This window comes from Rhinopithecus bieti, unplaced genomic scaffold, assembly GCF_001698545.2.
Source record: "Rhinopithecus bieti isolate Rb0 unplaced genomic scaffold, ASM169854v2 scaffold_11110, whole genome shotgun sequence".
Taxonomy (NCBI): Eukaryota; Metazoa; Chordata; class Mammalia; order Primates; family Cercopithecidae; genus Rhinopithecus; species Rhinopithecus bieti.
Genome location: NW_016806890.1, coordinates 1,105,782 through 1,120,603, shown reverse-complemented (window position 1 = coordinate 1,120,603; position 14,822 = coordinate 1,105,782).

Here is a 14,822-nt window from a genome sequence, read left to right as displayed (position 1 = left end):
GCATGTCAGAGATCTTCATGGCAGCCCCATCCATCACAGGCCTGTAGACCTAGGAGGGAAAAATGGTTTTGTGGGATGGGCCCAAGACCCCCCTGCTCTGTGCAGCCTAGCAACTTGGTGCCCTGCATCCCATGGCTAAAAGGGGCCAACATGTAGCTCAGGCTGTTGCTTCAGAGGTTGCAAGCCCCAAGCCTTGGCAGCTTCCACATGGTGTTGAACCTGCAGATGCATGGAAGTCAAGAATTGAGGTTTGGGAACCTCTGCCTAGATTTCAGAGGATGTATGAAAACACGTGGATGTCCAGGCAGAAGTTTGCTGCAGGGGCGGGGCCCTCATAAAGACCCTCCACCAGGGCAGTGTGGAAGGGAAATGTGGGGTCAGAGCCCCCACACAGAGTCTCTACTGGGGCACTGCCTAGTGGAGCTGTGAGAAGAAGGGCACTATCCTCCAGACCCCAGAATGATATTCGCTTATAGTTTGTACTGTGCACCTGGAAAAACCACAGAAACTCATTGCCAGCCTGTGAAAACAACTGGGTGGGGAGCTATACCCTGTAAAGCCACAGGGGCAGAGCTGCCCAAGGCCTTGGGAGCCTACCTCTTGCATCAGGGTTACCCGATGTGATATGAGACATGGAGTCAAAAGAGATCATTTTGGAGGTTTAAGATTTGACTGCCCCGCTGAATTTCAGACTTGCATGGGGCCTTTAGCCCCTTCATGTTGACCAATTTCTCCCATTTGGAATGGACATATTTACCCGATGCCTGTCCCCTCATTGCATCTAGGAAGTAACTAACTTGCTTTTGATTTTACCAGCTCATAGGCAGAAGGGACTTGCCTTGTCTCAGATGGGACTTTGGAACTGTGGACTATTGAGTTAATGCTGAAATGAGTTAAGACTTTGGGGGCCTATTGGGAAGGCATGATTGGTTTTGAAATGTGAGGACAAGAGATTTGGCAGTGGCCAGGGCAAAATGATATGGTTTGGCTGGGTCCTCACCCAAATCTCTTCTTGAATTGTAGTTCCAACAATTCTCATGTGTTGTGGGAGGGAACTAGTCAGAGGTACTTGAATTATGGGGGTAGGCCTTTCCCATGCTGTTCTTGTCATAGGGAATAAGTCTCAAGAGATCTGATGGTTTTATAAAGAGGAGTTTGCCTGCACAAATTCTCTCTCTTTGCCTGCCACCATCCATGTAAAACATGACTTGCTCCTCCTTGCTTTCCACCATGATTGTGATGTCTCCCTAGCCATGAGGAAACATTAAACCTCTTTCCTTTATAAATTACCCAGTTTTTGGTATATCTTTATTAGCAATGTGAAAACAGACTAATACACCCCCAAAAAGATATACAAATGGCACAAAAACTGCTCAAAATTATTGAATATCAGGGAAATGAAAACAGAAATAAAATTGAAATGCCACTATATAGTCAACAATATGGATAAAACTAAAAAGACTGACAACATCAAACATTAGCAAGCATGTGGAGCAACCAGAACTCTCATATGTTATGGATGGACTATCAAATGGTACAAACTCAACCTAGCAATATTGCAAGACTTCATCTCTACAGAAAAATTAAAAATTAACCCAACATAGTGTTGCATGCCTGTGGTCTTAGCAACTGAGGAGGCTGAGGTGAGAAGATCACTTGAGCCTGGGAGGTTGAGGTTGCAGTGAGCTATGATTACATCACTGCACCCCCAGCCTTGGTGATGAAGCAAGACCCTTTCTCAAAAAAATAAATAAAATGGTATAGCCACATGGAAAAATATCTGGAAGTTCCTTATGAAATGAAATCTACCCCTACCCTGTAGGCTCAGCAACTTCACGCCTAGGTATTTATTCAACAGAAATGAAAACTGTGTCTACAAAAAGATGTGTACAAGAATGTTTATAGCAGCTTTACTCATAATAGCTGAAAATTGGAAACAGCCCATGGGTCCGTCAGTGGGAGAATGGATAAATAACCTGTGGTATAGTCATACAGTGAAATAAATGCAGGCTACAACATGGATGAATCTTAAAAGCATGCCGAATAAAAGAACAATATAGAAAAGATTGAATGCTTGGGAGGCCAAGGCAAGCAGATCACTTGAGGTCAGGAGTTCAAGAACAGCTGGGCCAACATGGTGAAACCCCATCTCTACCAAAAATACAAAAATTAGCTGAGTGTGGTGGCGGGTGCCTGTAATCCCAGCTACTCAGGAGGCTGAGGCACAAGAATCACTTGAACCCAGGAGGTGGAGGTTGCAGTGAGCCAAAATCGTGCCACTGAACTCTAGCCTGGGCGACAGAGCAAGACCCTGTCTCAGAGAGAGACAAAGAGAGAAAGAGAGAGATACAGGAAAGAAGGAAGGAAGGAAGGAAGGAAGGAAGGAAGGAAGGAAGGAAGGAAGGAAGGAAGGAAGGAAGGAAGGAGAAGGAAGGAAGGAAAGAAGGAAGGAAGGAAGGAAAGGAAGAAAGAAGGAAAGAAGGAAAGAAGGAAAAGAAAAGAAAAGAAAAGAAAAGAAAAGAAAGAAAATGCTATACGAATTCATCCTCATGAAGTCACACCACGCAGGGATTTACTGGAAAGAAACATAAGGGAATATCTAATGTTCTGTATCTTGATATGGATTTGGGTTGCAGTGTCAGAACTCATTGAATGGTACACTTAATATTTGTGTATTTTGTGTACATATTTTAGCTCAAATGAAAACAATTATAAACAAATATTGAAGTCTAAGTAATGATATGCATGCTGAAGTGTTTGAGAGTAAAGTATAGTGATGACTGCAATTTATTTTGAAACGCACAAAAAAGATGGGTCAACAGATGAATAGAGGGATAGATAGTTGGATGGATGTTTGGTAAAACAAACATATTATAATGTTATTTGTCGTATGTATATAGGTGTTCACTATAAATTCTTTAAACTTTTACTTTGAAACTTTTCATGATAAAATTTTAAGAAGAAATGAAACAATGAAATATTGCTTTCAACATTTTAAAAGAGAATTATCATAAACCTAGACTTTTACATTCAGCTAAACTATCAAACAAGTGTTAGAGCAACATAAAGCTATTTTTTAGTTTTTCAAGGAATAATGAACATGTGTTTTTTGCCTCCCAAGAATCTCTTAGGGCCCCATCCCTAACCCATGCTTAGTTCCTGTGCTTCAGATGGGATATTCCCATCTCTCAACATTATGGGTGGGCTTATGGCTCAGGTTTGGCCAAGTAAGTTATTTCACGGCCCTGGCCACAGTGGTTGGTTCAGAAATGCGTCAAGCAAGTTCTCTCAGGCAGTCCACAGGTATTTTGCTGGAACTATCAGGAGAGTTGTTTTTATTTTTGCTAGGATCACAATTTGTGAAGAGGAGATGAGCCTAGAAGGATGCTGATACCTCTATTCGCCAGTACATGAAGTGACCTTGCTTGAGAATAAAGTCAGTACAAAGGAAAACAAAACCAGAATATGGAGAGACAGAAACATTGCAGTGATTACATTGTTGGAGCTCCTGGATTAATCTTTGGACTTTTAGTTATCTGTCCTGTAAATTCCCTTTTCTTTGCATTACTTAGAGTAAGGACGATATTAATCACATAGTGAGCAAATCATATTTTTCTTCTTGTAGTGGGATGAATAGTATATACCCAAAACTCATGTCTACCTGAAACCTCAGAATGTGATATTATTTGGAGACAGGGTCTTTGCAGATGTAATTAATTAAGGATCTCAAGGTGTAATCATCCTGGATTTAGGGTGGTCCCTAAATCCAATGACTGGGTTACTTATAAGAAGAGGAAAAGACACAGAGATACATTGAGAAGAAGGTCATGTGAAGACGGAGGTAGAGATTGGAGTGCTGAAGCTACAAGCCAAAAAATTGCCAAAGACTGCTGGGAGTCACCAGAAGCTAGGAAGAGCCTTCTTCCCTTCATTCCTGAAAAGGGAAATGAAAGAAAAAAGAAAGAGAGAAAGAAAAGAAAAAGAAAGAAAGAGAGAGAGAGAGAAAGAAAAGAAAAGAAAAGAAAAGAAGGATTCCTCCTTAGAACTCAGAAAGAGCATGGCTCTGCTGACTTCCAGCTTCCAGGACTACGAGAGAATAAATTTGTTTTTTAAGCCACCTACTTTCCAGTAATTTGTTATGGCAGCTCTAATAAACTAATATACCTCTAAATAAAGAAAGATAGCAATTAGAAACACAGGCTGCCTATAAGCCCAGCATTTTGTGAGGCCCAGGTGGCTGGGTCTCTTGAGCCCAGGAGTTTGAGACCAGCCTGGGCAACATGATGAGACCTTGTGTTTACAAACATTACAAAAGTTAGCCAGGCGTGGTGGCACATGCCTGTAGTCCCAGGTACTCTGGAGGCTGAGGTGGGAGAATTGCTTGAGCCCAGGAGGTCCAGGCTGCAAAGAGCCATGATCACGCCACTGCACTCCAGTCTGGGTGACAGAGTGACACCCTGTCTCAAAAAAAAGAAAAAAAAATTTTAAATGCTGAGAAAAAATGTCCAAATATGAAGCAAGCTAAAACTGTGGCATGATTTTTGAGCAACTGAATGAAAAGGGGGTCTATTTGGATGGATGTTAAGAACACCTTATTGTGGTCAGGGCACAGTGACTCGTGCCTGTAATCCCAGAAATTTGGGCGGCTGAGGTGGGTGGATCACTTGAGGTCAGGAGTTTGAGACCAGCCTGGCTAACATGGTGAAATCCTGTTTCTACCAAAAAATACAAAAATTAGTTGGGCATCATGGCATGTGCTTGTAGTCTCAGTCACTTGGGAGGTTGAGGTGGGAGGATACCATGAACCCAGGAGGCAGAGGTTGCAGTGAGCTGAGATCATGCCACTGCCCTCCAGTCTGGGCAACAGAGGGAGACCCCATCTCAAAAACAAAACAAACAAGCAAACAAAAAGAACACTTTCCTGTGAATGGCCCAGGCGTTGTGATAATGGAACTTGCGGGGAGGGCATTATTCCCGGCACAATATTTTGCTCTACAGTGAACAGTATTTACATAGTCATAATAATGCAACCATATATATTGGCATTACATTCTTAAAATAAATCTATAAAAATAACATACACTCCTTAAATATCGTCATGCACAGAATATAAATGCTATCCCTCTTGACAATGTGAAACTAAAGACATAGCTGACAGAAGTTGGAATGTGGAAGGGGAAAGACACATGAGAGGGAGAGTAAAGAGACAAATGATCTCATTTTAGTTTGTAAGGAATTAAGAATATTCATGGCAGCACAATTATCATGTATATATAAAAATTAAAAATTAACAAATTAAAAGAAAAAAAAATCAATGCCACCAGGGAATAGAAAAATGTTTGAATAAAAAAGGCAATGAATGCCAAAGTGTGTATTTTTTCAAAGTACTAAGGTTAACAAATGTCAAGCACAATTCTATAACTGGCTAAACTTTTATTCAGGATAGAAAGAGTAAAATAAAGCATTTTATATATTAAAAAAAAAAAAAAGAGACCGGGCGCAGTGGCTTATGCCTGTCCTGGAAGCACTTTGGGAGGCTGAAGCGGGTGAATCACCTGAGGTCAGGAGTTCGAGACCAGCCTGACCAACATGGAGAAACTCTACCTCTACTAAAAGTACAAAATTAGCCGAGTGTGGTGGCCTATGCCTGTAATCCCGGCTACTCGGAAGACTGAGGCAGGACAATCGCTTGAACCCACGAGGTGGAGGTTGCGGTGAGCCGAGATTGCACCATTGTACTCTAGCCTGGGCAACAAGAGCAAAACTCCATCTCAAAAAAAAAAACAAAAAGAATATTTAAAGCATCATTATTCATAGTAGCTCCAAATAAAACACAACCTAAATGTCCATCAACAGTGGAATGGATAAATAAATTGTGATATAATATAGGCATACAAAGAAATGTTTTACAATAATAAATGATAGCTACATGCAACAACATGGATGAATCCCACAAACATTATATTGAGCGAAAGTAGCCAGACACAAAATAATGCTAACTATATAAGTTTGTATAATACAAACTATATAACCATATAAGACTATATTTATATAGATTGAAGAATAAACAAAACTAATCTATAGTAGCAGAAGTCAAGATAGTGATTACCCTTGGGAGGAGGAAAGAAAATAGTGCCCTAGTTATCTACTGGTACATAAAAAACCACCCCCAACTTAGCAACTTACAACGACGACCACAATGTGCTTTGCCAACAAGTCTGCAATTTGGGCAGGGCTTGGAGGGGACGGCTCATCTCTGCCTCAACAGCATAAGCTTGGACAGCTCAAAGTCTGGGGGCAGTGAGGGTGGGTGTTGTTGGGGACTTGAAAGTTGGAGGTGAAATCACTGGGAGTCTTGTCCACTTACATGTCTGACAGTTAGTGCCGACTGTTTGCTGGGACCTCAGGGACTGTTGGCCAGAATACCTACACGTGTCCTCTCATGTAGCTGCATGGTTTTTCTTTATCATGGTGGCTGGATTCCAAGCGCAAACATCCCAAGAAAGAGGAGAGAAAGCTGCCAGTTTCTTAAGGCCTGGCCTGAAAACTGGCACAGTATCACTTCCTCAGTACTCTATGGGTTAAGCTGTCAATTGAGTCAAGATTCAAGGGCAGGAGATAGAGATGCTATTTCTTGATGTGAGGAATGGTGTCAAAGTATTTGGGGACTATATTTTAAAATCGCTGTAAGCTTTAATTAGGAGCACGTGAGAGGAGAGGGTGCTTCTGGGGTTCTGGTTTCTTGAGCTAGGTGGTGATTATATAGGTATCTTCACTTTCTAATGATTCCTTCATTGTACATATGGTTTGTGCACCTTCCTGAGCATACGTTTCACTCCAGTAAAAGAAAAGTTTAAAAAGGATGCAAAAGCTCTTTATGTCCAGATATAGAACAATCCCTAAGACATAGTAACATGCTATCATGGTTAAGTACTGAGCTCTGGGGGCTGGCCTGATGAGTTCAAGTCTAGTTCTGCCAATCCTAGGCTTTGTGTCTCAGTTTTCTCATTTGTAAAATGGGGATTATAATAGCTGTTACCCCAGGAGGTTATCTCAAGGACAAAATGAATTAAAACATGCAAAGCATTCAGAATAGTAATAGAAAAATAGAAAGTGCTCAAGAACTGCTTGCTATTTTTGTTATATTAAATGAAAATTGCAATTTGTATAGGTAAAACAGTGTCTAGAGTATGTTGCCTTATAGAGTTTGGCTGTATCCCCACCCAAATCTCATCTTGAATTGTAGCTCCCATAATCCCCATGTGTCATGGGAGGGGCCTGGTGGGCAGTAATTGAATCATGGGGGTGGGTTTTTCCCATGTTGTTCTCGTGATAGTGAATAAATCTCAAAAGATCTGATGGTTTTATAAAGGGCAGCTCCCCCGCATTTGTGCCCTCGCCTGCCACCATTTAAGATGTGCCTTTGCTCCTCCTTCACCTTCTGTCATGATTGTGAGGCCTCCCCAGCCATACAGAACTGTGAGTCCATTAAATTTCTTTTTCTGTATAAATTTGCCCAGTTGTGAGTATTTCATCATAATAGCATGAGAACAGGCTAACACACTGCCATTTGTGGGAAAATGAGTAGACGTACCCAAAGGTACAAACTATAGATCAGAATATACAATAAACTAATAACATTGGTTGCCTGTGGGAGGGAGATTTTTCACAGTGTAGACTTTGGTACCTTTTGAATTTTCAACCATTTGAAGGCTGCATCTGGGAAATGGGTCTGGGGTAGTGAAGAGGACTGTTGCTTTTTTTTGAGTGAAAGTAGCCAGACACAAAAATTTAGTGTTGTATTTTCTACAATGTACATGATAAAAACACTAAAAAAAAGACAAGATGGATCAGATTATAGAGGGCCTTATAAAAGACCAGGCAGGGAAATTTAGAGTTGATTAAGGCCTGAAAATGGCACTGGTAATGGTTATAAAAGGATGAATTTAAACACTTAATAGAAAAAAATCTAGAAAGTAAAATATCTGGATAGAAAATGATAGAGGTCAGTGAAGAGGACACCCAAGTTTTGGTGTGAGTAACTGTTATGGATTGAATTGTGCCTCCCCAAAACTCATATATTGAAATCCTAATCCCTAGTGTGCTTCAGAATGTGCCTCTATTTAGAGATAAGACCTTTAAAGAGATGATGAAGGTTAAAAAATTATTAGAGTGGTGAAAAAGTTATCAGAGTGGTCTCTAAACCAATATGATTAATGTCCTTATAAGAAAAGGGAGAGAAACCAGAAACACATGCACAAAAGAAAGGCCATTGCTGGGTACAGTGGTGCACGCCTGTAATCCCAGCAACTTGAGAAGCTAAAGTAGGAGCATTGCTTGAGCTCAGGAGTCCGAGGCAACAGAATGAGATCCTGCCTCTGGTGCAAAAAAAAAAAAAAGGCCGTGTGAGGACCCACCAAGAAGATGGCCATCTGCAAGCCAAGGAGAGGGAGAGTTCAAGAGACACTAAACCTGCCAGAACCTTGATCTTGGACTTCTGACCCAGAGAACTGTGAGAAAATCAATTTCTATTATTTTAGCTATCCAGTCTGTGGTGTTTTGTTATGGCAGCCTGAGCAGACTAAGACAGTGACTAAGAAAGTGACCGTGCCATGACCACAGGCAGGAAAGTGGGAAGGTGAGCTAGTTGGAGAAGGGAGGTGTTTTTGAATTGCAGCACCAGCCAGGCACAGTGGCTCATGTCTATAACCCCAGCACTTTGGAAAGCCAAACCTTGAGCCCAGCCATTGGAGGTTTGCTTGAGCCCAGGAGTTTGAGACCAGCCTGGGCAATATAGTGAGATGACATCTCTACAAAAAAGCTTCTCAATTATCTGGGCATGGTGGCTTGTGTCTGTAGTCCCAGCTACTTGGGAGGCTGAGGCAGGAGGATTGCTTGAGCCCAGGAGCTTGAGGCTACAGTTAGCTGTCACAGCACCACTGCACTCGAGTCTGGGTGACAGAGTGAGACCTCATCCCAAAAACGAATATGTAAATAAGTCCAGGCATGGTGGCTCACACCTATAATCCCAGCATTTTGGCAGGCCAAGGCAGGCAGATCACTTTAGGTCAGGAGTTCAAGACTAGCTTGGCCAACATAGCAAAACCCCATCGCTACTAAAAATACAAAAAAAATTAGCTTGGTGTGATGGTACACACCTGTAATCTCAGCTACTTGGGAGGCTGAGGTGGGAGGATCATTTGAGCCTGGAAGGCAGAGGTTGCAGTGAGGCGAGATCTGACCACTGCCCTCCAGCCTGGTCCACAGCAAGAGACTCTGTCTCAAAAAATAAAAAATCAAAATAAATAGATACATACATACATAAAATAAAATTTAAAATTGCAGCACCAGTGAAATATGGTGGCTCACGCCTGTAATCTCAGCACTTTGGAAGTCCAAGGAAGGCAGATCACCTGCAGCCAGGAGTTCAAAACCACCTGGCCAACATGGTGAAACCCCATCTCTACTAAAAATACAAAAATTAGCCAGGTGTGGTGGTGCATGCCTGTAATCCCAGCTATTCGGGAGGCTGAGGCAGGAGAATTGCTTGAACCCGGGAGGCGGAGGTTGCAGTGAGCTGAGACAGAGTCACTGCACTCTAGCCTGGGCGACACAGCAAGACTCCATCTCAAAAAAAAAAAAAAAAGAAAACAGAACAGGCTTTTTAACCACAGAGGTAATGGCTATAGGGAGGATAATGTGACTCTGGAGTGAAAGGATAGAGAGAATAGGGAGCAAGGGAATATGTAGCAAAGGAATGGCAAGAGAAATAAAAGGCAATAAAAAGGGAAGGAACTGCTAACAAATAGGACGGAAGCCAAGGAAACTGGGCATTAGAGGTAGGAGAAATCTTTTCTTTTTTTTCTTTTAATGCTGTAGAGAGGTACAGAGAAAGAAAAACCAGAAACAAATAATGGATTTAACTAAAAAGAGGTCTTTGTTGACCTTTCAGAAAACGGTTTCAGTGTTGCTGGGAGGATGGAAACCGCATTGCCAAGTATGCGGTAGATGAGAGTATGGATAGAGAACAAATGCAACCCCAAAGCATTTACCATCCATTTAAGAGCTTAGGGAGCCCACAGAAACAGTGTGCTGGGGGCTGGGCATGACTATCCACAGAGACCTGTTGTAGCGCTGAAGGTAAATGGGGAAGGAACCAACGAAGTGGGAGAATGAAGGAAGACCAAGTAGAAGTGAAGTCCTTTAAAGGTTTGCCTAGGATGGTTGGGAACACCATAGATGAATTTATTTTAGAAAGGAAGGGGATAAGACTCCCGAAGAGGTAGGAGGCCAGGTGGAGAGATGGCGTAGCAATATACAGAAGTAGAAATTAGAATGATTGTAGGAGCTCGAGACTTGGTAGTGGCATACACAAGAAATTCATTGAATGTGAGGTAAGGGAATGGAAGGAAAGCTTGAGGAGAGAAAGAAAACCCATAGTAAGATTATGAATTTCATACGAGTAAAAATTCATAAGAATTTCATGAGAATTCACTAAAAGATACCAAGCAATAGTAATACCTAATCACTAATAAAAGCTCAAGCATCTGTAAAACAGAAGAAATAACAAAGAACTAAAGACAATCTGGGCTGTTTATGAAATCCATGTATGTGACCTTAAAGAAGCTCTTTCCGAATCATTTTCTGTTATTGCATTGCTGTTTCCAGAGTTCAGGAATTCTATACCACAAGCTGAAAATTAAGGTCATTGATATCATCTGAAGCCAGGAAAAGTCTCTGCTAGGAAGACTTATAGCACAAAATCAACTATTCCCTGCTCCAAGTGAAATACCTAAACTGTCTGCAAAGGCAAATGGCTAAAAGCTTTGACAGGAATACTTTGTTAAGTGAGATTAGTCATGACCTCTTTGTAATATAAGCCTGAAGAAAGAAATGAAAGTTGGAAGTAAAGATATGAGTCATGCTGCAACTTGGTAGCTGGCATTCATTCAGGAGCTCAACAGTGTCAGCAGATCTCAGGCTCCTTCCTTCTGCCCTGCCAGTCCTTATTCTTGTTAATTCGTAAATTCAAAATGGCTGCCACAGCTCCCAACATAACAGTTCGAAGGCAGAAAACAGGGTAGTCAGGGTAAAAGTCTTTATCCTCCTGGGGCTACTCTTATCAGGGGAAAGATTACCTTTCCCAGTAGCCCTGTAGTAGACTTTCCCTCAAATCTCTTTGCCATATAATTGGCTACTCTTAGATGTAAGGAAAGCTGACAAAGGGACACAGAATGGCTATGACTGGCTTAGCCAATAATGACTCATCTGCCAGGGCTGGGTACATTCCCCAGACAAAATAAGGCAGTGGGGAAGGAGCAGGGAAATGGCTATTGAGTAAGCAACAGTATCTGTCACAGTTGAACTTAGATACAGAATTCATAACGTTTAGATAAAATTTGATACAGAATTAAGACCAAACTTATATGTATATGGGCTATTCACAGTGAATTTAGCCCATATACATATAAGTTTGGTCTTAATTCTGTATCAAATTTTGTATGATGTTTTCTGGGTTTTGTTGTTGTTATTTTTTGAACACTTCTCTACTGGATTGTATTTTCTTTGTGTTTGTGTGTGTGTTTCCTAATAGTTTATAGGGAAATAAATTTTTGTTCTAGTGGTTACCTTATAACTACAAGTTTATATAATACACTTAATCCTCTTTCTTCAAACAGAACCAGTTGACTCCGTACTGTGAACACTGATGAAATTAGCACACTACCACTTCCCTTTTTCTGCTCTTCTATTTATCTTTGCATTTTTTTTCTTTTTCTTTTTCTTTTTTCAGTAGAGACACGGTTTCACCATGTTGGCCAGGCTGGTCTTGAACTCCTGGCCTCAAGTGATCCACCCACTTAGGCCTCCCAAAGTGCTGGGATTATAGGCATGAACCACCATGCCTGACCTTTATCTTTGCATTTTTAAATATACTTATTTTATTAGGTTGGTGCAAAAGTAATTGTGGTTTTTGCCAAGTATTTGATTTATCATCTTTACATGATCTATTTTCATCCCTGGCTATTAAAATGATTTAATCAGCACAGCTTAAACTACCTCCCTCTCTTCGTCACCTTTTCTCTCCCCACTATTGTTCGTTTTACACTTTCTTTATAATAGGTGAGAATTAGAAAGAATTGGTGCTTGGTACTTTTACTGACATATAAGGGAGATTTTCTTTCTTAGGAGATTGGAAAGGAGATGGCTTTCACTTTGAATAATGGAACCAAACATATGGCCTGGTCATGAAGGAAGGACAAGCTTCTAACCCAAGGTTATTTTGATGAGATATAAAAGTAAAAATATCAGCTCCAGGTGTGCTGGCACAGAGTCCCAGCTACTCAGAAGGCTGAGGCAAGAGGATCATTTGAGCCCAGGAGTTTGAGTCCAGCTTGGGCAACATAACAAGATCTATCACTAAATAAATCAATAAATAAAGTAATCTGTACTATGTGGAACTGAATTTTGAGGAAAATCTAGTAGGGGAGAGATACGTAGCTTTTCTTCAGCATTCATCGCAGGAGTTAAATCTGTGGAGAAGGTGGGGTTACCTCAGGTTTTTTATTTCCTTCTGAATGTCATAAGTAGATTTGGACCTAAGGCTGTCCAATTCCAGAGGGCAGTATAAAATGGGGAAATCACTTTTGCCCTAAGATTAGACTGCAGCTTTGGTTTCACCCTGCTTGTTCATGCACTTGCCGCAAACACTGACCTTCTAGACTGTCTGCCTAGACCACACAGGCCTCATGTCTCCTATTCCTCAGCTCACTTCTTAAAATGGAACTTCCCTTCTCCCATGTCTTATAGGACCTGCCTTACCTCTTTAATTGCATATTAATTAGCTCTTCTGGTACTCGACGTCTTATCTTTCTATTAGTGTTCACCAGCCTCCTGATTAGCCACACTCCTCGTCTAGTCCTCACCACACAACCCCTGTCATATCATTGCTTAAATCTCAGATTGACAGCTGAGAAAGTAGAAAGCCAGATGAGAATGTTGCTCTGAAAACCAAGAGGGAGATCTGTGTGTGTGTAGGAAGTCGTCTGTTACAGAATTGGCCAACTTTTTCGGCAAAGGGTCAGATAGTAATTACATTAAGACTTTGCAGGCCCTGTAGTCTCTGCCACTACTACTCAGTTCTGCCATTGTGTCAGGAAAGCAGTCATAGACAACGCGTGAACAAGTGAGCTTGGTTGTGTCTTGCTCTGTAGCCCAGGCTGGAGTTCAGTGACTCCATCTCGGTTCACTGCAACCTCCGCCTCCCAGGTTCAAGCAATTCTCCTGCCTCAGCCTCCAAAGTAGCTGGGACTACAGGCACTCACAACCACACCCAGCTAATTTTTGTATTTTTAGTAGTAGAGATGGAGTTTCACCATGTTGGCCAGGCTGCTTGAACTCCTGACCTCAAGTGATCCACCTGCCTCGGCCTCCCAAAGTGCTGGGACTACAGGCATGAGCCACTGCGCCTGGCCCAAAAACATTAACTCCCAGGCTGTAATGAAAAAGAAGATGAGGCAGATTTGGCCTGTGGGTCATTGTTTGCCAATGACTGGTCTATAAAACTAAATGTTAAAAGTTGAGGTAAGATCAATGAGAATCATAATGGACAGAGATTCTTTAGTTTGTTTGTTTGTTTGTTTACAGAGAAGATATAAGATCCTTAATGAGCTCTACAAAAATATTTGGGTGTTTTTTGTTTGTTTGTTTGTTTGTTTGTTTTTTGAGACAGGGCTCCTTCTGTTGCCCAGGCTGAAGCATAGTAGTATGATCTAAGCTCACTGCAGCCTTGACCTCCTGGGCTCAGGCAATCCTCTTGCAAGTCCTAGCTACGCGGGTATTGCTCAAATCCCGAGTAGCTAGGACTATAGGCTTGGCATGCACCACTATGCCTGGCTAATTTTTTTCTTTTGTAGAGATGGGGTTCTCGCTATATTGACCAGACTGGTTTCAAACTCTTTCCTGACCTCAGGTGATCCACCTGCCTCAGCCTCCCAAAGTGTTGGGATTACAGGCATGAACCACCAAACCTGACTCCAAATTATTTGTTAAACAAGCCCTGACTCACGGATTTGGGGATCTTACCATTTACCCCAACTCAGGCATATCCAGGTACCAGAATGAAAAAAGAAGGAACACATGAGCATCTGATCCACTCAGCTTCTTTGTCTTTCTTTCCAAATAAGCCAGAAATGCAAAAGAAACTGGCAGAAGATTGTTTTCTCTTAGTCAACTGGTCTCATCCAATTTATTGTAGCCTCAAGAAAGACAGGACTTCCATATATTCTACAAAATACTAGAGAACTGTTCTTGGTCTGATTGTGCTTTATCAGTTGTTTGTTAGTTTAAATGGATAACCTGAGCTGATTTTTAAAACACCGATTTTACTTGGAATGTGCCAAAATTGGCATTATGCTTTTTATTATGTATAACTTTAATGACTATAGTAAACATCTGGAGAACACTGAGCAGGTCATTATCCAGACATCCATTGTTATAATCATTGCCACATGCTAGGCTTGTTTTCTTTTTTTTTTTTTTTTTTGAGACGGAGTCTGGCTCTGTCACCCAGGCTGGACTGGAGTGCAGTGGCCGGATCTCAGCTCACTGCAAGCTCCGCCTACCGGGTTCACGCCATTCTCCTGCCTCAGCCTCCCGAGTAGCTGGGACTACAGGTGCCCGCCACCTCGCCCGGCTAGTTTTTTGTATTTTTTAGTAGAGATGGGATTTCACCGTGTTAGCCAGGATGGTCTCGATCTCCTGACCTCGTGATCCGCCTGCCTCGGCCTCCCAAAGTGCTGGGATTACAGGCTTGAGCCACCGCG